Source organism: Bemisia tabaci, chromosome 2 (assembly GCF_918797505.1).
Source record: "Bemisia tabaci chromosome 2, PGI_BMITA_v3".
In the NCBI taxonomy this organism is placed as follows: Eukaryota; Metazoa; Arthropoda; class Insecta; order Hemiptera; family Aleyrodidae; genus Bemisia; species Bemisia tabaci.
The window spans coordinates 10,953,139-10,968,670 of NC_092794.1; the positions used below are offsets into that span (position 1 = coordinate 10,953,139).

The 15,532-nt window shown below is 40.2% G+C and overlaps 5 non-coding genes across 5 annotated transcripts; 3 read left to right on the forward strand and 2 right to left on the reverse strand.

The window, feature by feature from the left end:
* Nucleotides 1-4,201: 4,201 nt before the first annotated feature.
* On the reverse strand, nucleotides 4,202-4,399 carry LOC140224122 (small nucleolar RNA U3). The gene has a single exon (XR_011899396.1). It is a non-coding gene; the product is annotated as a small nucleolar RNA U3 (small nucleolar RNA).
* A 1,244-nt stretch (nucleotides 4,400-5,643) lies between these two features.
* LOC140224121 (5S ribosomal RNA) lies at nucleotides 5,644-5,762 on the forward strand. Its single transcript, XR_011899395.1, has one exon. It is a non-coding gene; the product is annotated as a 5S ribosomal RNA (ribosomal RNA).
* Nucleotides 5,763-8,283: 2,521 nt separating this feature from the next.
* LOC140224131 (5S ribosomal RNA) lies at nucleotides 8,284-8,402 on the reverse strand. The gene has a single exon (XR_011899405.1). It is a non-coding gene; the product is annotated as a 5S ribosomal RNA (ribosomal RNA).
* A 1,244-nt stretch (nucleotides 8,403-9,646) lies between these two features.
* Nucleotides 9,647-9,844, forward strand: LOC140224123 (small nucleolar RNA U3). The gene has a single exon (XR_011899397.1). It is a non-coding gene; the product is annotated as a small nucleolar RNA U3 (small nucleolar RNA).
* Nucleotides 9,845-13,549: 3,705 nt separating this feature from the next.
* On the forward strand, nucleotides 13,550-13,747 carry LOC140224124 (small nucleolar RNA U3). The gene has a single exon (XR_011899398.1). It is a non-coding gene; the product is annotated as a small nucleolar RNA U3 (small nucleolar RNA).
* Nucleotides 13,748-15,532: the final 1,785 nt, after the last annotated feature.

Sequence of the window (15,532 nt, forward strand, 5' to 3'; positions counted from 1 at the left end):
CATGTTCAGAATAACTAATTGAAAATGCAAAGTGAGCAGAACAAGAATAAAAATACGGAATTAATCCTGAGATATCAATAGTTTAATATTCTTTGTAATGTAATGTATTTAAATTGACCAATGAAGGAAAAATGAAATAATAAAAAAAAAGTAAAATATAAAAAAAAGACAGAAATAAACCACACACGGAGAAAAAAACACAGGTTATTCGGTTACCACGGTAATAATGTCACACGGGATTCCACGGTAGTGGAGCCGTGGATTTTGGTAATATTCTTGATGAGCACAGTAGCATAACCATGCTCATAATAGTATGTCTATGCCCACAGTAATATTATGGTGAACACGGTCATACCACCGTGCTCATCGTTACAAGAATCAAAATCCACGGTTCTACTACCGTGGAATCCCGTGTGACATTACTACCGTTGTGACGGTAAAATAAATGTGGTTTTTTTTCTCGGTGCACTATTCTAACTTTTATAGTTTTATAAACATGAAAATTGATGAACTCTTTGATTACAGGTGATAAGATAAATAAGAATCTAAAAGTAAAAATGGGACTTTACACACCAAAATTCCGTAATACTCCCCAAAAAAAATTATGTATTCCTAGGAAATCAACTGTTAAGAAGTTAAAATTTCAAGGAAATATATTATTGATGTATACTTGGCAACATGCGAATGTTTAAATGCATTCATCCTCAGCACTGAAACACTTTCGTTTCATTCAGGAGAAATCCAAGGCTGATTTCCAGGGAAAGGATCAGAGTAGGTACGCATTTCTTCTTGCATTGAAATGAACATGTTGCTCTCTCGGGCTGCAATATTCAGGAGGAAATCTTTCAGTAGGTATTCAGAATATTTGAGGGATTCTCATAAATGACTGCGTACGCGTACCTAACGTGTTTGTTGTATTCCAATTCGAATTCAGTAATTTTTTGGGAACATCTGTTTAAAATTACGCCTGAGGCGGTTCAAATTCCAAAAATTTTCCGAGAAGGCCAGCTAGGCCCCCTGCTTGAGGCTGAAAGGGAAGCGCCTCTATACCCTCTCGGTGTGCTAGTTTCCCCCCCTCCCCTCCGTGACACCCTAAGATGTCTCCCCCCCCCCTTATGTTCCCTTACTGTTCGGCCCAAGATTTTTAGGAACATGGCGGTAAGTATACGTTTAGCTACATATCGGCGGTTAAACTCCCAAACCATCTCGTTCGCGGTGTTCAAAAAGCTCCGCTCCCATTTTACTTTTGGACGGGGAACAAATCAATTTCCTCTCTTGAATTTTTCGCAGAATTTACTCCGCGGAGGGAAAGAAAATCCCGGAAGTTCTAAAAAATTCACGTAGAGTAGTCTTACATATAAAATAAAGTACATCAGGAAGTCTTTCACGCCGCAAATCGAGATACGTTGTCTAGCAGTTTTACCGGCGATATACAATGGACCACTAGACAAGGTACGTATTTCAGCATTCTGATACATGTTTTGTAACTAAAATTTCACGTAGAACACAATGCACACATAGAAAATTACCGAAATCAACTCCTTACGAAGATATTTGATGATTCTTGGTGCGTGAATTCAAACCACCCGCTCATTAAAACTCAATGCTCTACGTGATTCACATCGCGCGCTAAACGTTATCATGACAGTCTCTGCGATGTAAAAATCTGGCAACCTCAGTCTTGACGCTTTGGCTCAGCTGTAGCAAATTGCTTATAGTTTGAACAACACATGGTTGAAAATGAACATTGCTCGATTGAGAGGCTTGCAGAAACCGTTGTAGTGAGCGATTTGATTCACGTAGAGCTTTGAGTTTCTTGTGAGCGGGCAGTTCAAATTCCTCGTAATCAATGTGAAATAAAAACGTTAATATCTTCGTTAGGAGTTGGTTTCAGTAATTCCCGTCGTGTGAATCGTGTTCTACGTGAAATTCTGGTTAAGAAACATGTATCTGATTGCTTAAATTCGTACCTTGTCTAGTGGTCCATTGTATTGGCGGTACGTAGCACAGTAAGTAAGATCGATTTTTTACCTAACTTTTGAGGAAACGGACAATCTGCTCTACCATGCGAAGGAATAAAATCATATGAGCATCCTGATTGACAAATTAATGCTGATGAAACCAGCAGTTTCTTGATAATTTATGAAATTTTCAATGGCGAGGCGTGAGTACCTAATCTATTAAAGACGTTTCGCCATATGACGCCGTGGAGAAGAATCGATTATTAAGGCACTATTGAAGGAAGTTTTGTAAAACGAGTTATGATTATTTAAGGTGTTTTTTTCGAACACCCTGTTTATCGACCCCTTTCCATAGATTTAAATGGCAGAGCAATCTACGCCACTGGAAATTTTTCTTCGATATCACTGAATTTTATTCCTATTTTGTAATCTAATTTGGGTGAAAATGAGACAAAAATCTTCTAAAGGATAAATTTTTCTGAAAGGAAATATTTTGTCAGAGAGAGTCTGGCGATGTTTGAATTTTCATACGGCGCTTTTCCTTGTTATCTCGGTTGTGGCGAATCGGTGAATGATCGATTATCGATAGATCCCCATTTGAAGCTGTGGTAAAAAATCGATTGTTCAGGTATTCGTTGCGAACACCCTGTCTATCGATCCTTTTACACAGGTTTAAATGATAGATCAATCGATATATCGCAAAGTACGCCACGTCATTGCATGGCGGGCCATGAATCATGTCTAAGCGGATTGCAAACTTGCCGCGTGAGAGACTGTTACTACGTGGTGACCTTTTCATAATGGATGGTAAGAGCCAAGTGGCAATTTTTTTCATTTTTCCTTTAAGTGGCAGATAATGGCGTACGTCACAAAAGCAGCACAAGGGTGGAAGGTGGAGGGGGGGGGGGGAGTTAAAAATTGCGACAAAACGTGTAACGTAATTTAGGGATGACCCCTTCGTCATATACTCATTGCTGCACATTTGCAGGAGAATTCAATATTGCATCTATGATTATAAAATCTAATGATGAACACGCCAGGATTACTCATTTTTATAATTCACTTCCTTGCCTCAAAAATTCCCTAACTTTAGACATGAAAAAACTTCTTGCCTAACATGCTAAAAGTTAGGAGCGCTAGCGCTACGACGACGCGCCGTTTTTACGTCTCTCTTAATTTTTCGAATGATTTATATGAATGTATATGTTTCTCATAATGTCACATTCCGCCACCGCTACATTCTGATGATTTTTTTCTTAATTGCATTTTGCCGTGTCCAAGAAATACGGCTAGGGAATGTTGTAGCAAAGTTACTTTTCAAACTGAGAGCAATGTTTTTTAGGGATATCGTAACAATGTTATTAGCATAAATCAGTAAATCAGTAATCAAGCGCTCGTGCTTTTTGTTTTTTTTTTCCCGCCTAAATATTAATTTCTGTGGTGTTCCAATCACTTGTACAGTATTTGTTTTGGTCAGTATAATCTAGCAACATTGTAAATCAATATCTCCTGGAGACAATATTGACAATATTGACAATGCCTCTCTCGCTGACAATATTGACGGCAATGTTTTTAATATATCCTATAATATCCCATTTGATCTCCTACGTAAAGCCTCAACTTATATCTCAGTGTTGAGAGACCAATATTGCACCCTCCCCCGTTGCAGGATCGATTATCTGCTCAAAATATGTTACAAGTTTATTGGACCAGAAAAAATTAATTCGTCCATTCTAAAGTCGTAAAATAGTCGATCGAAACATTTTAGGCGAAAAATTGTTTTTGTAACATATTTTGCTGAAAGGGTGAATTTTACTTCAGGCCTTTTCCACGCGAGCACGATCCGAGATAGTTCGGGCGAACTTGTTAGTTGTTACAGCTTGCTCATAACTGGTACCCACAGATAGCGCAGAGCCCCCCAGATCGTGGGACTACTTCGTCCAAACTGCGCTCCCATGGACATTATCTAATACGGGCGAACCGAGGGTGTCAGGTGTCAGTGATTATTGTGGTTGAAGTGACCACTCAGATTGCTCCCTCTCCCGACTCCCGAAGAAGTTGCGATCATCGATGATGAGTTACCGTCAGAGTTGTTACAGCTTGCCCATAACTTGTACCCACAGATAGCGCAGAGCCCCCCAGATAGTGGGACTACTTCGTCCAAACTGCGCTCCCATGGACATTATCTAATACGGGCGAACCGAGGGTGTCAGGTGTCAGTGATTATTATGGTTGAAGTGACCACTCAGATTGCTCCCTCTCCCGACTCCCGAAGGAGTTGCGATCATCGATGATGAGTTACCGTCAGACGACGATAACTCATCTGCCTCACGCTCAGGAGAGAGAACGATCCTCATCATCGTGGGTTGGGACTCTCCAGGATTGGAAAGTAGGAAGAACTATGCTACTACAGAAATGATCCTGTAAAGTATAGTCTTGCGGTTGAAAGTGTTTGCATCTGACCCCATTCAAATGAAACGATAAAACTAGCACGCGAACTGTACGGTATGATACCGCAACGTCCTCTAGTAGTACTATCAGGCAACGTATGAATAGAAAGAGACAACGGGAGCAGTGGCCAATAGGAGAGCAGATCTGGGGCGATGCGACTCCTCCCCGATACTCACGCACGCCAACGATACGTATGAATCGTGCATCTACAAAGCGTCGCTTTGGAGTTAACAATTAATATGCGGGCTTAAATTAACTCTGATCACGACGTTCTTGGCGATATTTTGCCTTACAGGAAGAGCGAAGCTCGTAACTCTTACGCGAGGGTTTCCGAGAGCAGCCTCTGTCCTCATTTCGGTGCTTTGAAATTACCAGAGGCTAGGGTAATGACAGCTCTAAGTTGGCAATCCTTGCTTGTCTCGTTCCGACTCTGCTGAATCCCATAGAGAGAGAAATAAAAGGAGGTGTTTGCATTTCGGGCATCTTGGATTTTTTTGATGACGCAGGTCGGTACAGCGACTTTAATCATCAATTTCCTCGGAAATGGTGTAATTTATGGAAAAAAGTCATTCCATAAAAAGTGCTTGAAATTATATCGTGAGTTGATTTAAGCAAAAAAATGGGACATTATGGTTCGTTTTTCATACTTCGAATTCCGGACTTCGCTGGCCAGGTTGTACCGACCTACATCACAGGGTAAACAAACCTCAAGATGCAAACACCTCCTTTTATTCTCTATGGGTGAATCCATCTCTATCCTCGTCTGACTTATGGTTCTTGTATCTGTTCATCCTGTTTTTGGTCCTCCACTCGCACTTGTGGGACCGAATGATTCGTCTTAGGACTTCAAAATGGGCCAGACATAACACCTACCTAAAAATGTACTAACTAACTTGTTTCTGATTGTTTTTGCTATCAATTAACTAATATTTAAATCAGTTGCTGAGGCGATTCTGATTCCTCAGCCTCAATCAGCTATGACTTTGACGTTCCACGTGGCTCGCAAATCGATCGAAATGAGCACATGCGCGCGCAGCACGGCAGCCTTGCTTACACGGAATAAATGTGCGCAGTCTCACTCAGAACTTTGGCAAGGGTTTCAGTGATTCCGTCTTTGAATGAAATTTTTTGTTTCACTTTTCAAGCAGTATAATTTTGAATACCGTTACAACATTGAGTAACCTGCCGATGGGGCGCAAGCTTATATGCTCAGTATCTTGGCTCCTCTCTCGCCAACGGCCATACCACGTTGAAAGCACCGGTTCTCGTCCGATCACCGAAGTTAAGCAACGTCGGGCGTAGTTAGTACTTAGATGGGAGACCGCTTGGGAACACTGCGTGCTGTTGGCTTCCTTTTTTTCCTCAGAAATTATAGTTTTATTTTTTACGTACTTGAATTAAATATGGATTGCTAGAATGTGTATATCATCCCATTTGGTTTGTATTATTTTATTTTTCCCTCTCAGTGAAAACCAAGAAAAGTATAAGCAGAGGGAAAATTATATTGGAATATATTTTGAAACGGAGAACTACTATTTCCGACTCTTTTTACAAAAATAGAGGGAACAAATTATTTATATTAGTTTACCTAGGTATGTAGATAGGAGGTGATTTTATGGATGAGCCAGAAATAGTAGTTTCTCAAAATATCGTCCAATTTATGATGCCTCTAAAACCCAAGTATTGTTTCCCGCTTTCATGCACTCATATTGGGTTCGTTAAGACTGCCTGTTTCATGGATCGGTCATTCATTTTTAGTCCATTTGGCCTCCGTTTTATAGTGCAATTCGTGAGGACTGGAGAAAAGTCATCGAGGCATTTTTAACCTAAATTCAATATAACCCTATTTTCAGGTATTTGCCAAGAACTTTTTCTGAAAAATTTTCTAGATTTTTCTCGCCCTTCAATGTTCTCTGAAAAATATTTTCCCAAAAAATTTTCTAGATTTTCCGCCAAGGAATGGAAGGAAATTTAACTTTATTATAACCCTACATTTTCAGGTATTTGCCGCTAGAAATTCTCAAGAATATTTTTCGACAAATTTTCCATTCCTTCAGATTTTTCTCTTACCTGAAAATATAAGGTTATAATAAAGTTAGGTTAAAGAGAGCCTTGTTAAAATGTGTCGAACGGGACTTGCGCTAAAAATCTGCACATGATGCCCCAGATCTCAAGAAAGAATTTACAATGGAAATTCTGCAGTATTTTTCGTGACAAAGATTCCATTCCTTCAGATTTTTCTCTTCCTTCAATTGTCTCTACAGGGTTATCCAGAAGTCCGGGACCCCCTTATAACTTTTGAACATAAAATGCTAGAGATTTGAAATTTGGGGAATGTTCCTAGGTCAAAGGGAACTACTTTTTGGCGCACCCAAAATTTTGGGGGGGCGCCCCCCCTGAGGGGGGGGGGCGGACCCTAACTTTTTTTTTTCAAAAGGGAACCCCTATCTTATGATACATCATTCGAAAGGGCTTAAAAAAAGAAAACTTTTGGCGCAAACCGATTGTCGATACCTCAATTTTTAACAAAATGGCGGCCAAAAAATGGCGGCTCATTCAAAAGTCTGGGCCTCCGCTCATAACTCATGAACAAAAAATGCTAGGGATTCGAAATATGGGGAATATTTCTAGGTAGGGTAGGGGGGGTAGGTAGGGGGGGGGGGGTAGGGTAGGTAGGGAAGGTAGGTAGGGGTATAAAAGAGTGTTATAAAAAATATAAAATAATGTTCTCTATAAAAAGGTTCTAGATTTTCCGACAAGGAATTGGAGGAAATTTTACAGCAACGGAAGGGAAAAATTAAAAATTAACAAATCAACACAACATTGCGTTCAAGCTCAAGAAGTTTCAATTTTTAATTTTTCCACCTCGCTGCTGTAAAATTTCCTCCAATTCCTTGTCGAGAAATCTAGAACATTTTTTATAGAGAACATTTTTTTATATTTTTTATAACAATCTTTTATAGAGACAATTGAAGGAAGAGAAAAATCTGAAGGAATGGAATCTTTGTCACGAAAAATACTGCAGAATTTCCATTGTAAATTCTTTCTTGAGATCTGGGGCATCATGTGCAGATTTTTAGCGCAAGTCCCGTTCGACACATTTTAACAAGGCTCTCTTTAACCTAACTTTATTATAACCTTATATTTTCAGGTAAGAGAAAAATCTGAAGGAATGGAAAATTTGTCGAAAAATATTCTTGAGAATTTCTAGCGGCAAATACCTGAAAATGTAGGGTTATAATAAAGTTAAATTTCCTTCCATTCCTTGGCGGAAAATCTAGAAAATTTTTTGGGAAAATATTTTTCAGAGAACATTGAAGGGCGAGAAAAATCTAGAAAATTTTTCAGAAAAAGTTCTTGGCAAATACCTGAAAATAGGGTTATATTGAATTTAGGTTAAAAATGCCTCGATGACTTTTCTCCAGTCCTCACGAATTGCACTATAAAACGGAGGCCAAATGGACTAAAAATGAATGACCGATCCATGAAACAGGCAGTCTTAACGAACCCAATATGAGTGCATGAAAGCGGGAAACAATACTTGGGTTTTAGAGGCATCATAAATTGGACGATATTTTGAGAAACTACTATTTCTGGCTCATCCATAAAATCACCTCCTATCTACATACCTAGGTAAACTAATATAAATAATTTGTTCCCTCTATTTTTGTAAAAAGAGTCGGAAATAGTAGTTCTCCGTTTCAAAATATATTCCAATATAATTTTCCCTCTGCTTATACTTTTCTTGGTTTTCACTGAGAGGGAAAAATAAAATAATACAAACCAAATGGGATGATATACACATTCTAGCAATCCATATTTAATTCAAGTACGTAAAAAATAAAACTATAATTTCTGAGGAAAAAAAGGAAGCCAACAGCACGCAGTGTTCCCAAGCGGTCTCCCATCTAAGTACTAACTACGCCCGACGTTGCTTAACTTCGGTGATCGGACGAGAACCGGTGCTTTCAACGTGGTATGGCCGTTGGCGAGAGAGGAGCCAAGATACTGAGCATATAAGCTTGCGCCCCATCGGCAGGTTACTCAATGTTGTAACGGTATTCAAAATTATACTGCTTGAAAAGTGAAACAAAAAATTTCATTCAAAGACGGAATCACTGAAACCCTTGCCAAAGTTCTGAGTGAGACTGCGCACATTTATTCCGTGTAAGCAAGGCTGCCGTGCTGCGCGCGCATGTGCTCATTTCGATCGATTTGCGAGCCACGTGGAACGTCAAAGTCATAGCTGATTGAGGCTGAGGAATCAGAATCGCCTCAGCAACTGATTTAAATATTAGTTAATTGATAGCAAAAACAATCAGAAACAAGTTAGTTAGTACATTTTTAGGTAGGTGTTATGTCTGGCCCATTTTGAAGTCCTAAGACGAATCATTCGGTCCCACAAGTGCGAGTGGAGGACCAAAAACAGGATGAACAGATACAAGAACCATAAGTCAGACGAGGATAGAGATGGATTCACCCATAGAGAATAAAAGGAGGTGTTTGCATCTTGAGGTTTGTTTACCCTGTGATGTAGGTCGGTACAACCTGGCCAGCGAAGTCCGGAATTCGAAGTATGAAAAACGAACCATAATGTCCCATTTTTTTGCTTAAATCAACTCACGATATAATTTCAAGCACTTTTTATAGAATGACTTTTTTCCATAAATTACACCATTTCCGAGGAAATTGATGATTAAAGTCGCTGTACCGACCTGCGTCATCAAAAAAATCCAAGATGCCCGAAATGCAAACACCTCCTTTTATTTCTCTCTCTATGGGATTCAGCAGAGTCGGAACGAGACAAGCAAGGATTGCCAACTTAGAGCTGTCATTACCCTAGCCTCTGGTAATTTCAAAGCACCGAAATGAGGACAGAGGCTGCTCTCGGAAACCCTCGCGTAAGAGTTACGAGCTTCGCTCTTCCTGTAAGGCAAAATATCGCCAAGAACGTCGTGATCAGAGTTAATTTAAGCCCGCATATTAATTGTTAACTCCAAAGCGACGCTTTGTAGATGCACGATTCATACGTATCGTTGGCGTGCGTGAGTATCGGGGAGGAGTCGCATCGCCCCAGATCTGCTCTCCTATTGGCCACTGCTCCCGTTGTCTCTTTCTATTCATACGTTGCCTGATAGTACTACTAGAGGACGTTGCGGTATCATACCGTACAGTTCGCGTGCTAGTTTTATCGTTTCATTTGAATGGGGTCAGATGCAAACACTTTCAACCGCAAGACTATACTTTACAGGATCATTTCTGTAGTAGCATAGTTCTTCCTACTTTCCAATCCTGGAGAGTCCCAACCCACGATGATGAGGATCGTTCTCTCTCCTGAGCGTGAGGCAGATGAGTTATCGTCGTCTGACGGTAACTCATCATCGATGATCGCAACTCCTTCGGGAGTCGGGAGAGGGAGCAATCTGAGTGGTCACTTCAACCATAATAATCACTGACACCTGACACCCTCGGTTCGCCCGTATTAGATAATGTCCATGGGAGCGCAGTTTGGACGAAGTAGTCCCACTATCTGGGGGGCTCTGCGCTATCTGTGGGTACAAGTTATGGGCAAGCTGTAACAACTCTGACGGTAACTCATCATCGATGATCGCAACTTCTTCGGGAGTCGGGAGAGGGAGCAATCTGAGTGGTCACTTCAACCACAATAATCACTGACACCTGACACCCTCGGTTCGCCCGTATTAGATAATGTCCATGGGAGCGCAGTTTGGACGAAGTAGTCCCACGATCTGGGGGGCTCTGCGCTATCTGTGGGTACCAGTTATGAGCAAGCTGTAACAACTAACAAGTTCGCCCGAACTATCTCGGATCGTGCTCGCGTGGAAAAGGCCTGAAGTAAAATTCACCCTTTCAGCAAAATATGTTACAAAAACAATTTTTCGCCTAAAATGTTTCGATCGACTATTTTACGACTTTAGAATGGACGAATTAATTTTTTCTGGTCCAACAAACTTGTAACCCGCCCGAAATGCAAACACCTCCTTTTTGTTCTCCCAGTGATCAACTGGAGAGAACTTTCCTTTCACTCTGGGCCGTTTAATCAATGTAAAATCTCGTAAAATCTCGATCGCTAGTGAGATTTTCCTCTGTTCTCTTGTAAAAAATCGCTTGAAAGAGCGATTTTTTGTATGTGTGAGTGCGCTCCCATAAGATCTGATGTAACCGCTTATCGTATTAGTGCGTATTTTACAGGGGTTTTTCGAGACTATCGATAGTCGCTGTTCGATACGTCGATACAATTCTAGACATACCAACCCTTTCCTACAAAATACCCTGTTCCTTCTGAGTTTCCTTACTTTTGCCTTCTTTAACTCCGTTTCTAAATAAGCTGTATTAATTATCTGAAGTTCTTTATATCTTAAAGCTTCAATTTCCAATATGAATTTCCTAACTTTTTCACCATTTTCCTTATAAAACAAAATCAATTTACGTATGTAAGTACTTTTTACCCTTGTGTTTAGCGCTTGTTTCATTTGTGCGTCAGCTTTGATACAATGGCGGATTGTTTACGTTCATTTTATAGTTGAGCATTTTCCAATTTTTTCCTTTAAATCTCTTCGAAAAAGTCCCAAAATGACTTAGCACTCTTTAAATAAGTAATTCACCCCTTCAACTTAACATTGATGGTACTTTGGATGGTTCCACCTTTTGCAGTGAGAGAAACTGAATTGCCGAGTTTCTGAGCTGGCTATGGCTGGCTCCTTGGTTTGTCCGTGTCCTTCGGTTTGATTTGTGATTTGTGCAACTTCCTTAATGGATAATCTTACTTATCAAAATACTCTTTGACTGTGCGTGGAGTGTAATTTTGTCTTGAGTCTTGACAGCATTAGCACCATGTGAATCAAAATTTCAATCAACTTCATTTTTGCCGCAGGGTAGGGATCCTTTAGCTATCCTACCGCTATCAGAGTGCTGTCGAGAAACTAATCACAACTGTCGGTATGTTCTGTTGAGCAGTTATGTAAATATAAAACGGTTGTATTTGTTAGTCAATTTCTTTTGTATGTGAACAATAACTGAATGTCCAGAATTCCAAACATCTGACTGTACTCAAGTATATGTCGGAAATATTTATCAAGGTCAGAGTTTGTGAATCCTTGGCAGCAGTTAATGAATTTCCCCTAAGTAACAACTTCGCTCAACAAAGTTTGGTAAGTAAGTACAGCTCAGATCCACCATCGTACACATACAATTACATATTAGTTTAAAATCAGTGCGAGTAATGTTTTGAGGGTAAAGTGTTCTCTATTCTCCAACATTTATTAGCAGGGGTGCGAATTGCGCGGAGGCTGAGAGGTACTTGTTATTTTTCTAGATTTTTCAGATTTGCAATTTTTGTGGAATACTTACTGTGACTTTGGCACACATTCTAAAATTAACAAGAAATTCCACAAAAGTTTGATCAGCGCGTTGTGCTGACCTTCTTGCGAGAACCTAGCCCGAAGCTGAAAATTGCAGAGGCATGAAACAATGTTCACTTTGGTTTGTGAGATTTTCTTATAAACTTGGCATCCTCATATTTGTCCGACTTTTACCAAAATAATCTTGAAATTATCTCTCCCATCACCACATAGCAACAAAATTAGCATAAACATTCTTGATAAGAGGTGGCATAGTATCCAGAGACCCCTGAGAGTTTTGTATTAAATACTAATGATGCTCCTCTGGCAGAATTAAAAATTGACCATTCTAAACTACATACTCATATCAACAGCTCTTGCTGACAACAACCTGCTACCTTCATCAACTTAATCTAAAGTTTAGAATAATAGATAAGCCGCCAACTAATGTACTATCATTTCCATGCAAACAGTCAACCTTGTATTTATTGAGGAATGATAAATACAGTTTTTACTATGCCTTAGAGTTCTTACCATAATTCTTACCATTTGGAGTCAGGAAATAAAAATAATTGCTTCATTGTTTGCATTTTTATTGGCCAACTAAGTTCACAGTGGAACTTTCGTCTACTTGGTGTTAATGAAGGTAAATATTTATTCTTCTCTTATTTGGATGAGAATTACCTAGGTACATCAAATAGGTATGACATACTGTGACACTGGGTGCCGCTACTAGGTACTCTACTTATATTTCAACGATACTGGAAAAATTCATAACTCAGGTAAGGGCGTTATCTTGCAAGCTACAGAGCTAGTAATTAGTCATATTTCGATCCTTTGAGATTCTTTCATCATTCAGAAATAAAAAACTAAATTCAGCTGGAACAGGCACATTTCTAGGAAGGAATGTGACGGATCATTTATATCTAATTTATATCTCATCGTCATCTCACTTATCAAACAATGCTTCTCGTCCTCATCTTGTTCTAATCTTGTTGAGAGCAGGCGAAGATTTGAAATGCGCGCTACAGATTCGGTAGTCGCCTGGCAAAAGTGGTACCCGCCTGACGTCACAAAACTTCAAGATGGCAACAAAAATCAAACTGGGACAATAATCAAAGAAAAGGACTGTGGTGGTTACAAAGGAATACCTAAATGATCATTCATTTTTTCGAACCCTTATAATTTAAAAAAATTAATTTGAAGTGAAGTACGTATTTGGAGACTTTACACTTTACTGGGAGAACATCCAATGCCCAGCATGAGCATTGGAAACGTCATTCGTGAACTCAAAATGACCGACTTGTTTTTCTCTCTCTATGGGATTCAGCAGAGTCGGAACGAGACAAGCAAGGATTGCCAACTTAGAGCTGTCATTACCCTAGCCTCTGGTAATTTCAAAGTACCGAAATGAGGACAGAGGCTGCTCTCGGAAACCCTCGCGTAAGAGTTACGAGCTTCGCTCTTCCTGTAAGGCAAAATATCGCCAAGAACGTCGTGATCAGAGTTAATTTAAGCCCGCATATTAATTGTTAACTCCAAAGCGACGCTTTGTAGATGCACGATTCATACGTATCGTTGGCGTGCGTGAGTATCGGGGAGGAGTCGCATCGCCCCAGATCTGCTCTCCTATTGGCCACTGCTCCCGTTGTCTCTCTCTATTCATACGTTGCCTGATAGTACTACTAGAGGACGTTGCGGTATCATACCGTACAGTTCGCGTGCTAGTTTTATCGTTTCATTTGAATGGGGTCAGATGCAAACACTTTCAACCGCAAGACTATACTTTACAGGATCATTTCTGAAGTAGCATAGTTCTTCCTACTTTCCAATCCTGGAGAGTCCCAACCCATGATGATGAGGATCGTTCTCTCTCCTGAGCGTGAGGCAGATGAGTTATCGTCGTCTGACGGTAACTCATCATCGATGATCGCAACTCCTTCGGGAGTCGGGAGAGGGAGCAATCTGAGTGGTCACTTCAACCATAATAATCACTGACACCTGACACCCTCGGTTCGCCCGTATTAGATAATGTCCATGGGAGCGCAGTTTGGACGAAGTAGTCCCACTATCTGGGGGGCTCTGCGCTATCTGTGGGTACAAGTTATGGGCTAGCTGTAACAACTCTGACGGTAACTCATCATCGATGATCGCAACTTCTTCGGGAGTCGGGAGAGGGAGCAATCTGAGTGGTCACTTCAACCACAATAATCACTGACACCTGACACCCTCGGTTCGCCCGTATTAGATAATGTCCATGGGAGCGCAGTTTGGACGAAGTAGTCCCACGATCTGGGGGGCTCTGCGCTATCTGTGGGTACCAGTTATGAGCAAGCTGTAACAACTAACAAGTTCGCCCGAACTATCTCGGATCGTGCTCGCGTGGAAAAGGCCTGAAGTAAAATTCACCCTTTCAGCAAAATATGTTACAAAAACAATTTTTCGCCTAAAATGTTTCGATCGACTATTTTACGACTTTAGAATGGACGAATTAATTTTTTCTGGTCCAATAAACTTGTAACATATTTTGAGCAGATAATCGATCCTGCAACGGGGGAGGGTGCAATATTGGTCTCTCAACACTGAGATATAAGTTGAGGCTTTACGTAGGAGATCAAATGGGATATTATAGGATATATTAAAAACATTGCCGTCAATATTGTCAGCGAGAGAGGCATTGTCAATATTGTCAATATTGTCTCCAGGAGATATTGATTTACAATGTTGCTAGATTATACTGACCAAAACAAATACTGTACAAGTGATTGGAACACCACAGAAATTAATATTTAGGCGGGGAAAAAAAAAACAAAAAGCACGAGCGCTGTTATTTACTGATTTATACTAGCAATATTCCTGTACTTCTCTTTTCTTTTTCTCTTCATGCCCTCTTCTCCTTTTGTGGCGCCTCTTAAAGGGTGGGGCCTTTGTACGCCGCACGGGACGCCCTGCACACGGCCGATCTCAGGACCTGTCTGGGGGCCAATCGTACAATAGGGGCTGTTAGTCTCTGGCTCTTCAGCCAAATATCTTCGATGGGAATTTATTCCTCCAATTTTCCTAGTTTGACGTTTTTCCCGCTGGTATCATGTCGCGCTTACGAACTCTGCAGTGTCCTTTTTTGCCGCATCGGGAGTCTCTGTTAACGCTACGCTGGCCCTTACTTCGTAGAATCCATCTCATCCATTTAGAAAAAAACGTTTCGCAAAGGTAGTGCGTCCCAGCACTCGATTTTTTATAGACCAGCGACTGCGTCATCAATTTTGCATTCATCGACTTTTTTTTTTTATTTTTACGTGAGCCCTTACCTACCTACGTAAAATCTGAACTCAAACTGACTTGAAACTGTCGAAAAAATCTGCCCTCATTAGCTGAACACATTTTTTTTTTCACGCTTCATACAGAGATTTGAACAATTTGCGGAGATACCTAATTTATTTATTTTGTTCTCCTGAGAGCGATGAATTATAGTGCAAGGGAAGGAATGAAGTGAACGGAAAATATTCTTTAAAAGTTTGGGCGACATTTTAAAAGCCTTGATCCCGAGGACAAGGTACAAAAAAGTATAATGATAGAGGAGGCATCAATTTTTTTTATTGAGGGCTTTTTTTCACGAGCTTAAAAGGTATCATCTCTAACCCGGAAAAGAAGGGAAATCAAAAGCCAAGCAAAAAAATGGACCGCGTTAAGCAGAAAGGAACCAAGCCACATCAGCTATTGCCAAATGTAATCGAAGAATTTAATTCTGTATATGAAAAC